Here is a 20,134-nt window from a genome sequence, read left to right on the forward strand (position 1 = left end):
AACCCCACTTGTTTCCGCGAGACAACCCCTTTAAGGGGTTAAATGTACTAACTTCTTTCTCTGGGTCATTACGACGCAGGGATACCACAGGTGTAATTTTATTTTTCATTTTTTACAAAGAAAAGGGAGACAAGTGTTTATGTATTTAATTTTTTTTTTTAATTTTACGTTTTTTTTCCCTTTAGGGTACTTCCACAGAGACCCATCAGGACCTCCTGATCACACTTTGGGGGTTTGATGGTGACAGCCCTCTACATGCTGCAGTCACTTAGACTGCAGCATGTAACGGGTTAATACTGCAGAGATCAGAGGTTTTCTCTGATCTCTGCTGTAAGAGCTGGTACCTAGCTGTCCTCTCACAGCCAAGCACCAGCTTTCCCTGCCACAGAGACCATCGGCTTGCTTCTGACAAGCCGATGGTCTCTATGGCAACCTGTAAAGAAACCTGTGCAGGGGTTTGAATTCAGAAGCGGGAGATTGCCGGCAGATCGGCAATATCTTCCTGCTTCTGTTTTCTGGTTCTCCTGCACTGGTTCTCTGTGGGACTGTGCAGGCAGAGTACAATGCCACAGCTTGTGTGCCACTCAAGGGGTTAAGTGACCAATCAGTAACACCCGTACCCTATCTCACTGGGGAGTGAAAACAGAGTTGTAGTCCCCTACCAAGAGAATAGGGGCATCTAGCATGGTCGCCATAAATTCCAGTAATTGTTGCGTGATTCAGTTGTTATATGGGGATGGAAAATGGTAAAAGTAAACACGTAAACTTGTATAATTTGCAGTGGAGGAAGAACAAGCGCCCCTCTGAGCTTATCTTTTGCATGAAGCATTGGAATGAGGTTGATTTGTGTATTAATGCTAACCCCTTTGAGTGACTTTATGCATTGAGTGAAAACTGTTTCCCACCCACTAAACCTTGACATTGTGCAGGTTCTCTCTAGTTGGATGTCTCTTGCAAACACAACACAAGCAACTGATACTTCTTTACAAACTGGAACATTGCGAGTTGTTTGACTGGATCCCCCATACCACGCACACTCCACAAGACTACCATACCTTAAATGTTGTGCTAAGACAGTCTGCTAGTTCTTGGACTACCTACCCTCCTCCCCACCCCAGACAGATGGCTCTGTTTGATGTTCCCATTAGTTTAGCACTGATACACTCTCGCATGTATAATAACATTACCAAATACTTCCTAACACAGCTTATAAGGCTGCATGTCCACGGGCGGGAATCTGCCAGCGATTTACGCTGTGAAGCTTTTCATAAGTGTTGCTATGAAAAGTGCAGCCGCGGCATCTGCGAGTGGTGAATCATAGTGGTTCTCTGCTCGCGGGATCTAAATAATGCCCTCTGTCCTGCTCACCGCAGAGACCTGACAGGTCTCCCCCCTCATCCCCCACAGCAGAATATCGCTACCGATATTCTGCAACGGCCATGGACAGGGGGTCTTAACCTGAGTAACCCCTGAACAGGTCAGGGCACCAGTTCTCCGTAAGTCGTAGGTTCCTCAGTGGCTGAGCCTTGTGGAAAAAGTGTTTTAAACAATTTGTTACTTTTTACTGCTCTGCTATGTATTCCAGGTATGTTGCTTTAATGCCAGGATATTAGTAGCCGTCATGTATCGCTGGTCTACAGGGTGAACGTTATTCATTGTTGATTTGATTTACATTTTGATCTAGCCAGTTAGCTAGTTTTCTTAAGTTATCAAAGGGTCTCTGCGAAGTGCCACAATCTATAATTTTGCCGGGGTGGTCGGGACGGGACAGTGTCTTTTCCACTGGATATGTGGACGATGGTCCTTACCGAATATATTAAGTAACCAGGTTTCAAAGTAATCCGATGGTTTGTTAACTATTTCTCCAGTAAACCAGCCACACGTTAGTTACGTCTTGACATGTTTTCCAGGTCATCTCTTTGACTCGGCAAGGTGGTGATAGCCTGAGTGTTTCCATTCACATCTCGCTGCAGTGATAACTGGTCCTTTACTGCGTTAGCCCTTTACCCCAATGCAGTCATCCGTTCAGTAACTTTCGGCATGTTGTGCCTGTAGTGCCTGTAGTGCCCATATCTGCTTGTATGGAGCGTATTTGCAGCTTTAATGTACTATATATTTGTTGACCGCTCCTAGGACATCCCTCGGTGCGGGATCAGACTGCAGCTCTACATATGTCTGCCCTGGTGAGGCATGTCCTGCGGGGTACTGTCAGACAACTCCTCTCTGGTGTCTTTGCATCCTCCTCAGTGTCCATGTTTGGGGCAGTACTCGCCACGATCCCAGAAGCGCTATCCTGTAAAGGAGTCCCTCTGAGCTCCTACATAGAAGTCTGCTCTGGCAAAGCATGCTAGCCTTGCCGCAGGGTCCTCATTTCCAGACGCTTTCAGTGCTTGTTCCATCTTTTCCTGAATAGCGGTGCAATCCTCTTTCTCCCATCTGCCGGCTTGCGCGTGTGTTTGCGGTGAATCTGGCTGTTCTGCAGCAGTAAACTGGTAAAACTAATGCTAGTTTTATTATTTGTTTTTTTTCCTGGTTGGTGAGGATATTGTATACAAGGGGGAGCTCGGTTATGGCAACGCTGCACACATGCTCTGTTAAGCTCCACTCTATCATTAACTCTTAATGCACTTAACATATACTATACTAATGATCTCCTAGTATACACATATCTCTGGATCACCATAGAACTACAGATAGTCCCCGTCTTGCGAACGTTCGAATTACGAACTTCGCAAGATGTGAACAATCTGCCCTGTGCAGTATGATGTAATGCTATGGCATTACATCATTCTGTGCAGCGACCCGACAGACTTCTATTAAGCCTGATAGAAGCCTGTCCGGTCAGATCGCGGGACACTGCGGTTGCTAGACAGCCGGAAGCCGCTTGATGGGCACTCTGCATAGGCAGCCCTGGGGCCTTTCAGAAGGCCCTAGGCTGCCCAGCAACCGCACACTGTCCCGCAATATCGCGGGACACTGCACGGGCCCCCAGAACGCTGGGTGCCGGCTGTTTTTTACACCCGGCGGCAGCAGTTGCGACGAGCGGCGCGGTCCGCTGTAAGAACAGCCTGCACCCGACGTATGGAGCGGGATGCACCCGTGACCCCGCTCCATACAAACATTTGTTTAGACTTGTGAACAGGTTCCTGGAACGTGTGTGTGTGTGTGTGTGTGTGTGTGTGTGTGTGTGTGTGTGTGTGTGTGTATTTATTTATATATCAAATCAGACCGCAAATTCATGCCTGCAGGATATTGGCTATTTGAAACCACTAACCAATAGGCTTCTGTTTCCCAATTTGTTCTCCCAATCACCGCCCCTGGATGGTCTGCACACTCGTTCTATACCTATTACATCAAGTGTGGTTATATTACCTTTGTCATATAAAATGTGGTGAAGCTGCTGACATATTGCAGCTAGCTGCATGTATAGCATCAAAAATATGGTCAGTAATATGTTCCCGTAAGGGTCTGATCGCAGATCCACACATGGTGCATGTAATAACCCACACTAACCCACACAGAAGTGGTAGAGCAATTATTAAAATTGGAAATGCAGTAGGTTGTGTTAGTGGAACACAACCAAAAGTCTTTATGGTTAATGTATTTACATAAACCACATAATCTGGTCCTACATTTATAGAAATCTGTTAGATCCAACCAAGCTGGAGAAATGCACTTTCGGCTACTAATCATAGGTTCCATTAGCGCAACTTCTCCCAGCGCAGAAATTAGTTCCAGGTTTCAGTCGATCTCTTAATTTACTTTCAGAAAAAAGAATGGGAAAATATTTCCTAATTTTGGCCCCTAATTGATACTCACTGAAAGCATATTGAAGGTGTTAATAGTCTTTCTTTTTCCCTTTTTCTTTTTCCCTCCTTCTCCCTCCCTCCCCCCCCATCTTCCGATGCGGCTGGACTTGGCAGTCAAGATGTTGTGTGGGAATCAGCCTGAGACTGCAAACCGTTCTGGAAGTGTACCTTGTATTCTACTATGAGGTCCCGATTGTTTCTATTGGTTCTGGTCATATTCATGGTAATGCCCCGTGTATAAGATGGGCTGTTTTCAGAGTGCAACGGTCTGGCACAGGTAGGTAGACATTAGGATGTTAGGACGTAAACCTCAAACCACCCATGTGTCAAAATTGTAAAATGGACGGGCATAGTTTATAGCATTTGGTAGTTAATAACGTGGGCTTCTATGGTGTGGCACAGGATTTTTGCAGACTATGCCTATAAATCCCTATGATTGATCCACCCCCAGAGGAAGAAGCTATTTCCCTCTCGTCATCCTGACAGCATACACCTGGAGGTTGTCCGCTGGACACCTGTTGGGACAGGAAGCGGAAAAACACAAAAGGCAACTCCCATCACCGGCTCACCAATATTTTCCTGTCCCTACAGGACAGTCCAAGCGGAACCTCCAGCTGTATGCTGGAGGAAAAGGAGAAACTCCATGCAGCCTGTCCGCCCTGGGGGGATACCTCTCTAGGCTGACAGGGTCTGTGCAGGTGAGACCCTGCTAGGGGACCCTCACCCGCAGGAATTACCCAGCATTTAATTCTCAGAAGAGGAATTCTCCCCTAGTGTGCTGCCCAGAGGGTTGTTGGCTGGGGAAGGGATCCCTGGTACCTGTGGACGGCAGAACAGAGGTCAGCGCTTCCTTCCTGGATCCAGCAGGCCCGTCGGGCAGAAGGTACGGCCGGGGATCGTCTCCTCTCATAGGTCCCATCTGCTGTGGCAGGGGGACCGCCGGAGCACTGCAGCAGCTGGAGGGGCTCGGGAGCGCCAGGGCTCTATCTCAGGATCCGAGCAGCTGGGCGTTGAGTCCTCATCGCGGTGCTGCGAGGTGAGTGCTGTACGGGCTGCACGCTCCTTCCTGGAGTGCTGCTCCAGAGTTCTGTGGCGTGTCCCTTGGGTCCGGCGTGGCAGCATGATGTCAGCGCCGCTGCGTCACTGGGGGGGGGGGGGTTGCCTCACTCGGGGGGGGGGGGGGGGCATTTCAGTGCCAAATTCAACGTTTTCAAATGGTGGGACCCCTCTGCCTGCTACTTGTCTGCACTCAACGCAAGATGTCAGCCAGAGAGGATACTGAGAGCGGTCTACCTGTAAGTAGACCTCCTTCGGTGGGTTTTTTTGCCGGGGGGGGAACACGATTGAAGGTTGCTGGAAAGTTTTTTTTGCCTGTCTCCGTTTCTTAGAACAGAGATGCGCAAAAGAGCAGAGACCAAGAAACGGATCCGTAAATGTCCGTTCTGTTTGTGGCTGCTGGAGGGACATGCGAAACCGCTGTGTATCGATTGTATGGCAAAGGTGGACCTGGAGGAGGGCTCCTCTGCTATGCCGGACATTCGTCCCGTAATTCTGGAAGAAATGGAGGCCTCTCTCTCCTCTCTTCCACCCCCTATGTAAAGAGTTAGTATGCATATGGAGGATTCCGATTCAGATGAGGGACTCCTGGAAGACTCCCCCTCAGAATCTATGCCACCAGTGGAAGGCATCAAAAAGTACTTCTCGTCGGCAGATATGGGTCAACTGCTAAGCGCAGTCAGACGCACCATGCAGGTGGAGGAAGAGGCGCCGCAGCAGCCTTCGTTCCAGAATAGCCTGTTTCGGGGTTTCCAACCGCAACCTAAAACCACATTCCCGGTGAACGACATTCTGAAGCAACTAAAACTGTCAGAATAAAGGCAGGCAGAGCAGAAGTTCTTCCTACCAAAGGAGTTCAGGGATCGTATGATCTTCGCAACAGACTATCTAGACTTTCTGGAAGCCACCCCCAAGGTGGACCTGGCAGTGGCCAGGGTTTCTAAAAAAAGCAGCTCTTCCCTTTTGAGGATGTTTCACAATTACGGGAACCACTGGATGCTAAGGTGGATTCAGCAATGAAAAGAGCCTGGGAGATCGCAGCCCTGACCATGAAGGCAAACATCACGGCCACGTCGGTTGCAAGGTCCATGAGTCTGGCTGGACCGGCTCCAGTCGCTGGTCGCCCAGAGGGGTTCCAGGAAGGATATCGCCAGCTGCCTGCCCCTTCAACAAGCAACCGGATTCCTGGCAGATGCCTCCATGGAGTCCGTGAGCTTTGGAGCCCACTCAGCTGTTCTCTCCAATACAGCCAGGAGAGCAGTTTGGGTCAAGGCCTGGGCGGGCGATAGCACGTCAAAGAACAGGCTCTGTGCCCTGCCATTTCAAGGGCATAGGATCTTCGGGCCTTCTCTAGACACCTTATTGGAAAAGGCGTTGGATAAGAGCCAGGGGCTACCCACAGAAAAGTCCTTGAGGTGGCCTTCCTCCTCCTATCCTCCATCCTTTGTTCCCCCGAGGACATACAAGGCAAAAGGGAAGACCGGACGCTGGTCCTAGCCCAAGGGCGGAAAGGGTGAGATATCACCCTCAGGAACCCTACAGGTCGGGGGTAGGCTGATGGGGTTTGCCCCCAAGTGGAAGGAGGTGACCTCCAATCCCTTGGCCCTACGCCTGATTAGGGAGGGCTACAAAATCGAGTTTTCCTCCTCCCCTCCTCGGAGGTTCGTGGTCACACCCTTGCCAGTCGCCCTCGTTCGCTCAGGCCCTTCAGCTGGGGGTGCTGGAGCTGTTATCCCTAGGGGCCATCATTCGGGTTCCCACAGGAGATCAGTTCAGGGGTTGCTACTCCCCCCTGTTCCTCATCAAGAAACCCAACGGTGCTTATAGAACTATCCATTAATCTGAAATTTTTAAACAAATTCATCTCTTATAGGAGGTTCAAGATGGAATCGGTGAGGTCAGCGATCCCCTTAATCGCGCCTGGTAGTGTCATGGCCACCATTGACTTAAAGGACGCCTACTATCATGTCCCCATTCACCCAGATTTCCAGCAGTACCTGCGGTTCGCTCTGGTTATCGATGGAACAGTCTCACACTTCAAGTTCACGTGCCTGCCTTTCGAGATTTCTTCTGCACCTCGGGTTTTTTCCAAGTTAGTGTTGGAGATGGTGGCTGCACTGAGGACAAAGTCTTGATCGTCTCGTATCTAGAGGACTTCCTGATCATAGCCGGGACAGCTGCAGAGCTCCGGTCCCATATTTATCTCTCACTCCACTTGTTAGTCATTGGGCTGGATTGTTAACTTCGATAAGTCTAGCCTCCTTCCCGAACACGAGAAAAAATTTCTGGGGGTTATCCTGGACTCTCGCTGCTAGCGCTCGTCCCTCCCTCTGGAGAGGCAGAAGGCAATCCTGGATGAGTGGAGGGCACTCTCTCTCCACAAAGGTTTCTTTTAGGAGAGGCATGAGGGTCCTCAGCCTCATGACTTCTTGCATCGAGATAGTCCCATGGGCTCAGCTTCACTGCAGAACCCTGCAGAAGTTTATCCTGGGTAACTGGGTTAGATCACATTCCTCCCTGGATCAGCTAGTTCTCCTTTCCCCCAAGATCAAGAAATCACTGGAGTGGTGGGTGTCTACGACCAACCTTGCCAGGTCCACGGTTTGGTATCCCGCATCCCCAATATCTATTTTTACTGATGCGAGTGCAACTGGCTGGGGGGCCCACTTAGGTCGTTAAGTCCAGGGGGGCTGAAACCGTGAGGAAGCTATTCAGTCCTCAAACTACATAGAACTTTGTGCCGTCTGGAAGGCTGTTCGTGGCTTCGAGGCGGATATCAGAGGTAGACACATAAAAAAATTTTCTCACAATGTGACAACTGTTTCTCATTCGTCACCAGGGATCCATGTGGAACTTCCGACTCCAAGTCCTAGCGGCGAAACGTCTCGGCTGGACAGAGCAGCGGACACTTTCCGTCACAGCCTTCCACGTAAGGGGCCCAGAAAACCTTATGGCGGATCTCCTCAGCCGCAGAAAGATAGATTCGGGGGAATGGACTCTTCACCCGCACGCATTCCAGCTGATCATAGAAAAGTGGGGGACACCACAGGTGGACTTGTTCGCCTCGCAGGAGAACACCAAATGTCCCTTTTTTTTTTTTTTCTCCAGGGGAGCAGACGAGTGTTCTCTGGAAACGGATGCTCTGTCCCAGATCTGGGACTGGGATCCCGCCTAAGCGTTCCCACCCATACCCCTAATCCTACAGGTCCTGAGAGAGATCCAGTGGTCCCCAGGCTCTGTTATCCTAGTGGCTCTATTCTGGCCCAAAAGACCCTGGTTTCCGCTCCTGGCCGCTCTCTCGACCCAGCACCCTCTACATCTTGCTCAGAGAGACGACCTCCTGCAGCAGGGTCCTCTGATATGCCCAGGGGTCCCAAGGTTCAGACTGGCAGCCTGGAATGTGAACGGGTAAAATACCTGAACTAAGGTCTATCAGGAAGGATAGTAACTACCTTATGCGAGAGCCTTAAAAAATCCACTAGAAATATATCTACATTAGGATTTGGGATATGTTCTCTAGGTGGTTGGGTCATAGCTAGAAATAAGCTAGTATACTCGCTAAGGCACATTACTCGAGCAAGTAGTGCCTTAGCCGAGTATCTCGCCGCTTGTCTCTAAAGATGCGGGGAGGAACAGAGGGGATATCTCTTTCCCCCCACTCCCCGCCACAACTCACCTGTCACCAGCGCCGGCCCCCGAATCTTTAGAGACGAGTGGGGAGATACTCGGTTAAGGCACTACTCGCTCGAGTAATGTGCCTTAGTGAGTAGTCTCGCTCATCTCTAGTCAAAGCATCCATGATCTCCAACAACCTAACATTGGTCAGATCTTAGCGTTTCTGCAAGATGGGTTAGATATGGGGCTAAGACCTAGTACCCTCGAGGTCCAGGTAGCCACCTTGGGAGCTGCCTTTGACTCCCCCTTTGGTGACCATAGGGTGATTAGAAAATATCTCAAAGGGGCAGTCAGACTTCACCCCTTTGTGAGGGAAACTATGCCCCCCCGGGACCTTAACTTCTGCAAGCACTCTGTGCACACCCCTTTGAGCCCCTGGAGGAGCTATCAGTCAGGATACTTTCCTATAAAGTAGCTTTTCTAGATGCCATCACATCCACCAGACGGATTGGGGAGAGCCAGTCCCTCTCCTTCAGGACTCCATATGACTGTCTTTCCAGACAAAATGGTGTTCAAACCTGACCCCTTTTTTCAGCCTAAAGTCCTCATGGACTTTCATAGAGAACATCTCATAGTCCTTCCCTCCTTCTGCCAGGAACCCCGTAACACCAAGGAACAGCCATTCCATAGCTTAGACGTCAGGCGGGCAGTCTTGAAGTATTTGGAAGTCATGTATTCTTTCAGAAAATCTAACAATCTTTTTGTTCAATTTTAGGGTCCGGGCAGAGGAGGGCCCGCTACTAAAGACTCTTTAGTGCGATGGCTCACAAGTGCGATCAAAGACGCGTACCGGTCCCAAGGGATTTCCCTCCTGGGCAACGTTAAAGCCCATTCCACCAGGGCGGTCGCCTGTTCCTGGGCTGAGAGAGCCCAGGCAACAACCGACTAAATCTGCAGGCCCGCCACATGGTCAAATACCCACACATTTACAAGGCATTACCGCCTGGACTTAGGGGCCAGCCGTGAATGTGGCCTTTGGGCGTAAGGTTCTACAAGCGGTGGTCCCCCCCCCTCCCCTAAAAAAGCTCTCAGATTGTTGGTACTTCTCCAGGTGTATGCTGTCAGGATGACGAGGGGAAGACAGGAATTAGGTCCTACCTGTTAATTCCTTTTCTTGAAGTCATCCTGACAGCATAGGGGCTTTTCCCTCCCCTTGAGTTGGGTTTCACGTGAAGTAACGTACTGTATTATGATTTCTGTATTAAAAAATGATTGAGCAAGAGCCGGGTCACTGTAGTCATTTGGTACACACTGGTGAGCCGGTGATGGGAGTTGCCTTTTGTGTTTTTCCGCTTCCTGTCCCAACAGGTGTCCAGTGGACAACCTCCAGGTGTATGCTGTCAGGATGACTTCAAAAAAGGGAATTAACAAATAGGACCTAATTCCTGTCTCTTTTCTGATTATGCTGCTCTATTTAGTAACCACTAGGTGGCGACAGATCACCAATAACGTCCTGCTGTTCTGTTAAATCCACCACTTGCTGTGCATCTGTGAGCCAGCACACCTCTCCTCAAAGTCTGCAGGTGATACTCTTCTGCAGGCAGGGTGGCGGGGTCCCACTGAGATCTCCCCACTGCCACAAGTAGCACCCCCTCAGTGTGCACCACTGCCTCTCTGGCCTGGATTATAAAGTCACTGATGGTAGTGAGGGGGGTATTTCTGGGGGGAATAAAGCAGTGGGCCCTCCTCTCCTTTCAGGCTGCTGTTCTGTGTGTGCTATTAGCAGGTTTTAGGGCCACGATTCTGGGCCCCCTAGCTCACTGCAAATCCTCCTCCACCTCTCTCCCTATCTCAAGGGGTTTTGTGGTGCCCCCTCCCGAATGTTGGCTGGGTCCTGCTGCTCCCGATGCATCCTGTCATTTGCCACGGCGGTCAGACTGAAAATTTAGGCCATGGTTTTGTGGGTCTCACTAGGCCATAGATTGCCGCGGTCACCTATCAGGCTGCAAGACCCCTCTTTCTGCTCCTCCTGTTTTTCAGAGGTCAGCGGTGGTTGTTGTGGCATCCCGGATAGTGGCAGCTTTTCCTTTGCTACCAGAAGAGTTCTCTCGGTGCGCTTCTGCCGGCGGTTAGCCATGCCCTCCCAAAAAAGTGTTATTTAAAATATTATATGCACACAAAAATGATACCAATAAAAACTATAGTTCACCACGCAAAATCAAGCCCTTATACAGCCATGTTGCCGGAAAAATAGTTATAGCTCTTGAAGTGGAAATGAGAAGCCAAAAAAAGTTGTCGCGTCCTCAAGCCCATAATAGGCCATTGTTGTAGACATGAAGATTAGCGTAAAATGTCTATTGATTTGTAATAAACTTGATGTATTACGCAGCTGTAGTGATTGAACTCTGTAGAGGCAAATGGCTTCATAATTTCATTATGGTAATAGCTGGACAATGGCATAGAGAAAGATGTGCGTTTTATAACTTTAGCCTAATGTAAAGCTCTTCTGCAGCCTCTAAGTTAGTCACATTCCTATACTGTGTGTTTTAAGTGTATCCATTTTGGGTGTCTTCCCAGCCCTTCCCCCCCACTCAACTAGCTAAGCAAAGAAACTTCTTTTGCCTGGCCACATGCTGGGAGGACTAAGACTGGCTTATACACTGGACATGAGAGGTGAGAATTCCATATGGCCAACGTATGGGAATCCTACACGTTACTGATGTAATCTGTTATACGCCCATAAAGGGTAGGTATTATGTGTTTCAATAAACCTGAGCATTGTATGCCAGACCCAGCTTAGACCTGAGAGTCATCACTTGTGTCTGATCTGGTCGATGAAGGTGTGCACACTATACAATTAGGAAGCTACAGAATACCCTGAAACCTGCTGGAGAAAAATATAATCCAGTTCACTATGTCCTTAAAAGGGGTTCTGACACAAATCAGGTTTTTATGCTTTAGCAGCCATTGTTCCCTGGTCTGCCTAATGGACACAGGGACCCCACAATTTTTGGCTGCTAGAGTATAAAAACCTAATACTTGCACTTTTTTTTCTGTTGTCCTCTGGAGGTCACCTCCCGGCAGGCTTTCTTCTTCCTCCGACGGGCCACCCCCCTCCGGGATTTTGCGCAGGCGCAGAAGAGAGGTGCCCTCTGACAGTCAGGACGGGCCGCCTCTCCACTGCGCACGCACAGAACAGTTGCGTGCGCAGTGGAGAGGCCGTCCACAACAAGCACTGTTTGTGACGTGGTGCCCGTCCGTTCACCTTGGAAGTGGCTGACGGATGGAGTAGAGCAGGAAGCAGTCATTTTGACCGCTCCAGGTCTGCTTCAAGAAGATACAGAAGAAGATGCCAGATGGAGGGGACATGCAGGACGATCTGTCCTGGCCAGCAAGGTAAGTAAAAAAAGTTGTTGTTTTTTTTTAAGTTAAGTTAAGTTAGAACTCCTTTAAGGGGGGTAAGCGTGCTGCTAGAAAATAGTGGCGTTCTGCCTTCTTGTGGAGGCAAGTTAACCTCTTAAAGTCATGTCGGTTTTTTTCTTTCCTTTCGGTTTTTCCTCCTTCCTTTTTAAAAAGTCCTAACTTTTTATATTTATCTGTTGACTTATGTCTGAGGGCTTGTTTTTTGCGGGACGAATTTTCTCAATAATATTAATGTACTGAAAAAATTACATTCCAAGTCAAGTAAAACGAAAGACATTCCACCATCTTTCGGTGCATCTTGTTTCTACAGTGCACAACTCCAAAAAAATGATGTGATGTTATTCCATGGGTCAGTACGATTACTACGATACCAAACTAATGGTTTTGGGTTTTTTTGCTTGACTACTTTATTTTTTTAAAGGTTTTTAATTCTTTTTACATTTCTTCAGCTATCTGACAGCAGTAACTTCTATGTTTCCTTTGACACAGTTATGCAAGGGATTGTTTTTTTGCAGGACTTCCTGTAGTTTGCATCGGTACCACTTTAGAATGCATACTCCTTTTTTACTTGGAGACAGGGGTGACTAAAAAAAGCGCCTTTCTTGTATCTTTATTTCTTATATTTATTTATTATGTTCATGCAGGGTTAATAATGCATTTCTTTAATTGATCGGACTTTTATAGACGTGATATCAAATTTATGTATTGCTTTTGTTTTCTTTTTAGACTTTTTATTAGAAATATGGCAAAAACATTTGTTTTTTGTTAAACTTGCGTTACTTTTTTTTTTCTTAGTCCCCAGAGGGGACAACTTGCAAAGCTATGATCGCTTCTGCAGTATGATGTAATGCTTCAGTGACCTGTGCAGCTCATCAGATCTGGGGCTGCCTGGTGTCTGCTGTAAGATGCAGCAGGCGCCTGCGTTGTATGGAGGTAGATCGCTGTGCAACCTGTGTTCATAGATACTCTAACACTGCTGGCATTAACGTAGGTTATAAACCTCCTTCCTTCTCCTTCTCCCTCCTTTTTGCACTGTCAGCCGTGGCCAACAGTGTGACCTAAATGTACATTTGTATATTGCGCAGGGTGGCCTCTGGGCCCCCTTAAGCGTAGGGGCTTGGTCGCCATTATGACCCCTCACGGTACGCTATGGTGTGCATATAAGAACTGCGCTGCTGTGGTAATATTGGGTGTACTGATAGGCGATGCGCCAAGTGATGTCGCCGTACGACATGTCTGATATAGGTGGTACTCTCTTGTGATGACATCACATGGTTGGGTTTCGTGTATCTAATGTATGATGAAGTCTGGGTGCACACTAGCTTTAAATGCCACATGTGCCTGAGAGACTTGGGCGCAACTCGCATTGGACAGGGCTCAGACACCTGATATATATGGACACTGTACATTCACGGGAAAAGTCATGCTGGGAGTTTTATCATGTGGACCGTGGGGCAGCATAAAAAAATCTAACTTCATAGGTTAAAGTGGAGCCGTAAGCTGGCAGTGGAATTACAGACCATGTGCTAGTGTACACCTACCTCAAGCCAGTTTCACATACACAATACTGATTATGTAAATGTATTTGCGTGCCCGTTTTACTGCACTCTTTTGTGCAAGCAAATCATGTGCATTCGCGCACACAAAAAACACGCAACTACGCTCCAATTCATTTGAATAGGCAATTAGTGTAGTTCAGTGTGTTCTTTCCCTATGCAAATACACCTGAAAATAGAGCATGCTGTGCTTTTTTTTTTTTTTTTCTTTTACAAGAACGAGGTGCGTGCGCAAATATGCTTATTTGAATGAACCATTGAAATCAACGGGTTCTATTCACTGCTAATTGTGAAAAACTGCTGCACAAATACGTCGGTGTGAATCTACCCCTCCATCTCCACTGTGTAAATTGTCTTGTCCTTATGTGTATTGCACAACTGCAGCATGTAATAGGTTAATGTCTGAGTAGCTGGCATAAGTCTGGAAATTGTATCAAACTATCTTGTGTTGGGGAAATTCAACAGTTTCATTCATATGCTGGTGTGCTCCAAATCAAAGAGGTAATTGACCAGTCAGGAGGATGCAGACACACAGACCATGCGATGTGTAGCGCATTCTAGCTTTATTTACCCTATGCGCTGATTCTTATAGTATTCTGAAAAGCAAGTGCCTTTATGCCAAATACAATTAATATGTATACATAGCAATTTCTTATCAGTTGTCTTCCTCTCTGCAGATGCTTCCTGACAATCTCGTATGTTTTTGGCAAGAAACCTCTTAAGATAAGACGGGAAACTTTGTGGTGGCCCAATTAGTACCTCCAGCTGGACATTTCAAGGTGAAGTCTAGCATATATCTAGGTGTAAGTTGAAAACCATACAAATATGTGTATATCTGAGTATAATAATACATAAGAGACATCATGAAGTCTTTTTAAACCGTCTTTTAGGCCTACAGCCTTCACACTTGTCATGTGATGTTGCCCTATATATGTGATGACAAGGAGTGGGACTGGGTCTAATTTCTTCATTGGTGGTCTGTTCTTCATGGCGAGTGCCAGCTGCATGGGGGTACATTCAACCCTCATGTGAAGAATGGAGGCCAAGGAGAGGTATCCTGACGTTCCCATCCGAGGACCCCTCCTTGGAAATAAGTGAGTGGAAATAAGTATCCTGCCATGCAGTGTTCTGTCTACTGAATACAAGTGAGTGTGAGTTGAGTATTCTTTCACCTCCGGTGTGTCTGTCTGGGAGTGGAGCCTTACAGATAACTCTGCTTGTAGACCTGGTGTCATCCTGTGTCCCAGAGTGTGTGTTTGACAAGGAGCAGTGTCAAAAAAAATAACTTGGACTTATAGACCCAGTGTCATCCTTTGTTCTCCCCCCAGACTTTGCTGAAACTATTTTTGCTGCACTGGTGTTTCCTTACAGAACTAAAGTTAGTCACTGCCCGTTCCCAGTGATTGAGCTAGTCACTATAACAGTGTGTGGACTCTTATTTTCCGCAGGACAACCAACTGTGTGAAGGAACGGTGGCATCACGAGTGACAACTTCAGTCCACTACACATCTATACAGGTAACTGCTGTCCCATTGTTGTCTGGAAGAGACCAAGCGGCGCCTTGGCTCAGGCCATATGCATCCCTCTGGGGAGGAGTTTGGTAGAGCCACTGTAACAAGTGCCATCTCTACTCCTGCCTTCTCCTCAGTGTCGTGCCTTGGTTGCTGCAGGATATTACAGTATATTAAATTTATTAAGTAGAAATCCTGAAAATGGCTGACATGTTGGTGCGACTCCATCCCTGCTCATAGCAGAGGTACATTGGACTTGCTGTTAGAGGGTTCCAAATGCACCACATTATTTAGCAACCATTCGCCTTTTAAGAAACTTGGCACAAATCACTGACTGTCTCCTTTCCTTAGACTGGCATAATATATAACTTTAGTAAATACCAGTTGCTGTCTAATAGTGGTCATTGCTTAGCAGCGTTCCCTTACATGGGCCACGTTCCACATAGCTACTTGTTGCACCTCAATGATCAACATCTCTTTAGTCTGTGACCTATCTTTACACAAGACCCCTGTTGTGTCTTCTGTACTCGGTTGCTCTTGGTGACTGTCTTCAGTTGTCCTTCAGGCAGTATGTTGTGTGGAAGTGAGGGCACAGACCATGTTAAAGCCCCATTAGAGAGTGAACCCCATAACACTTGTACCTTGAGACAGGAGCTGATGTTGCTATAAGTTGAGTCATATGTTCTTGATATATGGAACCTGCCACAGTTCCCGTCCTTTACTGTTGCCGTGTGTGAGAGATGATTGTACTTTGTTATATACAGAATCCTAGCTCAGCCCAGACTCTGGCTCTAGCATGTGGGCAATCTTTTTTTTCTTTCTTAGGAATTTCTCTTTTGGAAACGCAATAAGCAACATTGTAATTAAATATTACTGGCCCTTTTTATAGACTAAGCGACGATCACAATGACTCAGGTGAGGCCTGTGGATGCCATAGAACTTGCTGTGGTCATTATGAACAGGTCAACGTTGACCCGAAGTGAGAGCCACTGGACCCAAAGATCCAGAAGAAAGCGAAAAATCCCCCAGTTACTCCTTGGAGGGCAAAAAAATTTAGACCCCAGATGTGGCGATTGGATGTTGCCCTGGATCTAATCTAACCTACTGCATATTGCTGTGTGTGTATATATAGTTTAAGACTGATAGACGTAATTGACTGACGAAGACGGGATTTATATATTTCTGTGTATTACTGGTATAAGCTAGATATCTCCTGTAGCTAGTGATATGGTCAGTGTTGGTATAACCTGGTATATCACTATATACAGGATGTAGAGCTTAAAGGGGTTGTCTCGCGAAAGCAAGTGGGGTTAACCCCTTAGTGACCAAGCCTGTTTACGCCTTAATGACCAGGCCAAATTTTGCAAATCTGACACGTGTCACTTTAGCATGGAAAAAGACCAGAAAGGTTTTGTATATCCAAGCGATTCTGACATTGTTTTTTCGCCACATATTGTACTTCGTTTAGGTGGAAAAAAAAGACCGATAGAATTTGTGTTTATTTATTAAAAGCGCCAAAATTGGGAAAATTTTGAAGAAATCGTCATTTTTTCACATTGCCAACTGCAATATCTCAAATATGTGCAAACATAATATAGAAATTTTTGCTAAGATTTATATTTCCATCCGTTTACTTTATTTTGGGCGCACATTGGAAAAACTTTTTTTTTTTTTTTAACCATTTAGGAGACGTACAAATGTAACATTACTTTTCAGCATTTTGAGGAACACTTTGTTTTCCTACACCAATCCAAGATTGGAAAGGCTCATAGGAGTCAAAATGATAGATACCCCCACAAGTGACCCCATTTTAAAAACTACACCCTTTAATGTATTCACTGAGGGGTGTCATGAGTATTTTAACCCCACATTTTTTTTTCAGGAGTCAATGCAATTTAGAAGAGAAAAACAAAAATTTCATATTTTTGCAAATATGTCACTTTAAAGAGAGGACTTTTTTCTATAGTACACATGAAAATTAGGATTTGCACCCCAGAATGGATACCACTGTTTGTCCCGTGCTCAGAAACATACCCATTGTGGCCCTAATCTTACGTTTGGATGCACAATGGGGCCCAAAATGAAAGGAGCAATCGGTGGCTTTCGGAACAGAAATTTTGCTTGAAGGAGATTTAGGCCCCATTGCCCACTTGTAGAGCCATTGAGTGACCAAAACTATGGAGAACGGCCACAAGTGACCAGATTTTGAAAAGTAGACCCCTTAACGAATTTATCTAGGGGTACGATGACTTTTTTGATTTCACAGTTTTTGAATGAATCTAAGCCAAGCCGAAGGAAAAATACAATTTTCATTTTTTTTGTAATTCTGTCATTTTAAAAGCAGTTTTTTTGTACAGCACATATATGAATGAAGACTTGCACCCCAAAATGGATACCCCTGTTTCTCCCGTGCTCAGAAACATACCCATTGTGGCCCTAATCATATGTCTGGATGCAGAATGGGGCCCAAAATGAAAGGAGCAAGCGGTGGCTTTCGGAACAGAAATTTTGCTTGAAGGAGATTTAGTCCCCATTGCCCACTTGTAGAGCCATTGAGTAAGCAAAACGATGGAGAACACCCACAAGTGACCCCATTTTGAAAAGTAGACCCCTTTACGAATTTATCTAGGTGTATGATGACTTTTTTGACTTCACAGTTTTTGAATGAATCTAAGCCAAGCAGAAGGAAAAAATTATGATTTTCATTTTTTTGGACATTGTGTCAATTTAAAAACAGTTTTTTTTTTGGAAAGTGTACATAGGAATGAAGACGTTCACCCCAAAATGGATACCCCCGTTTGTCCCGTGTACAGAAACATATCCATTGTGGCCCTAATCTACTTAAAGGAAACATAGCTAGGCCTATAATGGAAGGAGCACCCGTTGGATTTCAGGGTACAACGGAATAAATTCCAGTCCCCATTGCCCACATGTAGAGCCATTGAGCGTCCAAAATGATAGAGAACCCCCACAAATGACCCCCATTTTAAAAACTAGACCCCTTAACAAATTCATCTAGGGGTGTACTGCATATTTTGACCCCAAAGTATTTGAATGAATCTAAGCAAAGCAAAAGGAAAAACTTACGATTTTCATTTGTTTGGCAATTTTGTAAATTTAAAAACTTTTTTTTTTGAACAGTGTACATAGGAATGAAGACTTTCACCCCAAAATGGATACCCCTGTTTGTCCCGTGTTCAGAAACATACCCCTTGTGGCCCTAATCTACTTACAGGACACATGGCTAGGCCCATAATGGAGGGAATGCCCGCTGGATTTCAGGGCAGAACTGAATAAATTCCAGGCCCCATTGCCCACTTATATGGAAAAAAATTTGACTTCCTAAAAATAATCCCCCCCCACCCGACATCCCCGTTTTTTGGCATTCCCTAAATATTAGATAAAGGTAATAATATAAACTGCGTTTTATGTCCGAAGACAGGGGTAATTACGGAGGCTGGTTGGATTGGGCACATGGGGCAAGAAAACCGGGTATCCCCCCCCCCCCCTCCTCTCATGTATTTTGGGGGGTATTTCGTAACCTCAGCGGCCGGGATGGGGTGTAGAAAGTGGCGCTGTGAGGCTTTGTAATCTTGCTTTGGTGCAGCGGTCTCACAGAGAAGGCGCTCAACAAGCTGCTCCTGGAACTGCAGGAAGACGAACGTTCCCGGGGCTTCTTGTAAATTACGGATTACAGGTAGCGGTCTAAATAACGCCGGGCTCACGTAGCCGTAGGCGGAATCCGCTTGCTGAGGCCCGCAGCGGATCCCAGCTGTGAGCCCGGCTGTGACCCTGCGTACGGTTGCGTAATGTACTGCGCATAATTGCCTACTCACTCAGGCGGTTTTTTGTTTGCATTTCCCGTGCCGTCGCTTAGAGATGACTCGGGTACCCGCAGCCCGTACACAATGTGTTTGCATATGGGATGCGAGTATATCCACGGTCATAGAGCACAAAGGGCTCTAGGTCGCAGATATTCGTGGTAAAATATAGCATGCTGTGTTCTGTTTCTGCGAGTGGATTACGTAATTCCGACCCGCTAATTGGGGGGAATTGTGTAATCCAATGCATGCGATTGATCCGTGGATTACCGCTGATCAAGCGCATGCAGAACCCATAATTCCTCTCTGGTCATGTGTGACCGGCCTAATGTTAGTTCGCTACTTTATCACGTGACCGGGGACCGCTCAACGAAGCCGCCGGTCACTGCTCCAAGCACTCGGCAACCATTGGTCACTGGGAGCAAGGAGATTTACAATTTCCTGGGCTTCCCGGCTCCTGCGAATGTGTCCGGCATTTTGCCGGCAGGCGCATGCGCAGCAGCCGGAAGGGTCCATGGAGGATAATCGCATCTGGATTCAAATGCGGAAGCCTCCGAGAAGATGTTTCATCTTCCCCAACCGATCGCATCGGTGAGGGGAAATGAAACTGCCACTTTTTAAAGAACTTTTACGTGATCGCCATTATGCATTGGATAACGGCGATCACGTGACCAGTAACCGCATACCGTGGCTCCCCGTGACATCTCCAGGCTCTTGGCTACCTTTTGTAGCCAGCAGCAGGGAGATTTTATATTTCTTGGGCAATATTTCACTTTTGCGCATGCGTCCGCCATCATGCTGACGGGCGCATGCGCCGAAGCTGGGGTAAGATCCGCGGATCAACATCCCACCAGGGAACAAATCCGGGACCTTAGGTACGTAATTTCATCCCCCCTTACGGATACGATCCATAAGGGGAGATGAAACTTTAACTTTTTAAACTTTTTTTACTTAACTTTTTTTTTTTTTTTTTTTTACTTTTTAACTTTATAAGATCACCGTTATCTGATGGATAACGGTGATCATATGACTGGAAACCGCATACAGTGGTCCCCAGTCATATCTCCCTGCACTCGGCTATCTGTGACAGCCGGGTGCAGGGAGATTTTGAATATGCCGGGCTCGCCGACTTCTGCGCATGCGCGCCGCATCGGCACATCGCAGAAGCCAGCGGGGGGTCCCGACACCGGCCGGAGGACATCGGCGGACCTGAGGTGAGTATTTTCACCTCCCCTCATGGATCCGATCCATGAGGGGAGGTGAAACTTTTCTTTTTTTACAATTTGTTTCACTTTTCCGCGATCGTCGTTATCCATTGTATAACGGCGATCGCGGTACCGGGG

At 46.9% G+C, this 20,134-nt stretch overlaps 1 long non-coding RNA gene across 1 annotated transcript in view; it reads left to right on the forward strand.

Annotated features, from left to right (window-relative positions):
* Positions 1-14,099: 14,099 nt before the first annotated feature.
* Positions 14,100-20,134, forward strand: part of LOC136624736 (uncharacterized) — a 55,320-nt gene continuing 49,285 nt past the window's right edge. The window contains exons 1-3 of the long non-coding RNA XR_010792413.1: positions 14,100-14,238; positions 14,350-14,553; positions 14,908-14,976. This is a non-coding gene — a long non-coding RNA (uncharacterized lncRNA). The remainder of the gene's footprint in view (positions 14,239-14,349; positions 14,554-14,907; positions 14,977-20,134) is intronic.

Source organism: Eleutherodactylus coqui, chromosome 4 (assembly GCF_035609145.1).
Source record: "Eleutherodactylus coqui strain aEleCoq1 chromosome 4, aEleCoq1.hap1, whole genome shotgun sequence".
Taxonomy (NCBI): Eukaryota; Metazoa; Chordata; class Amphibia; order Anura; family Eleutherodactylidae; genus Eleutherodactylus; species Eleutherodactylus coqui.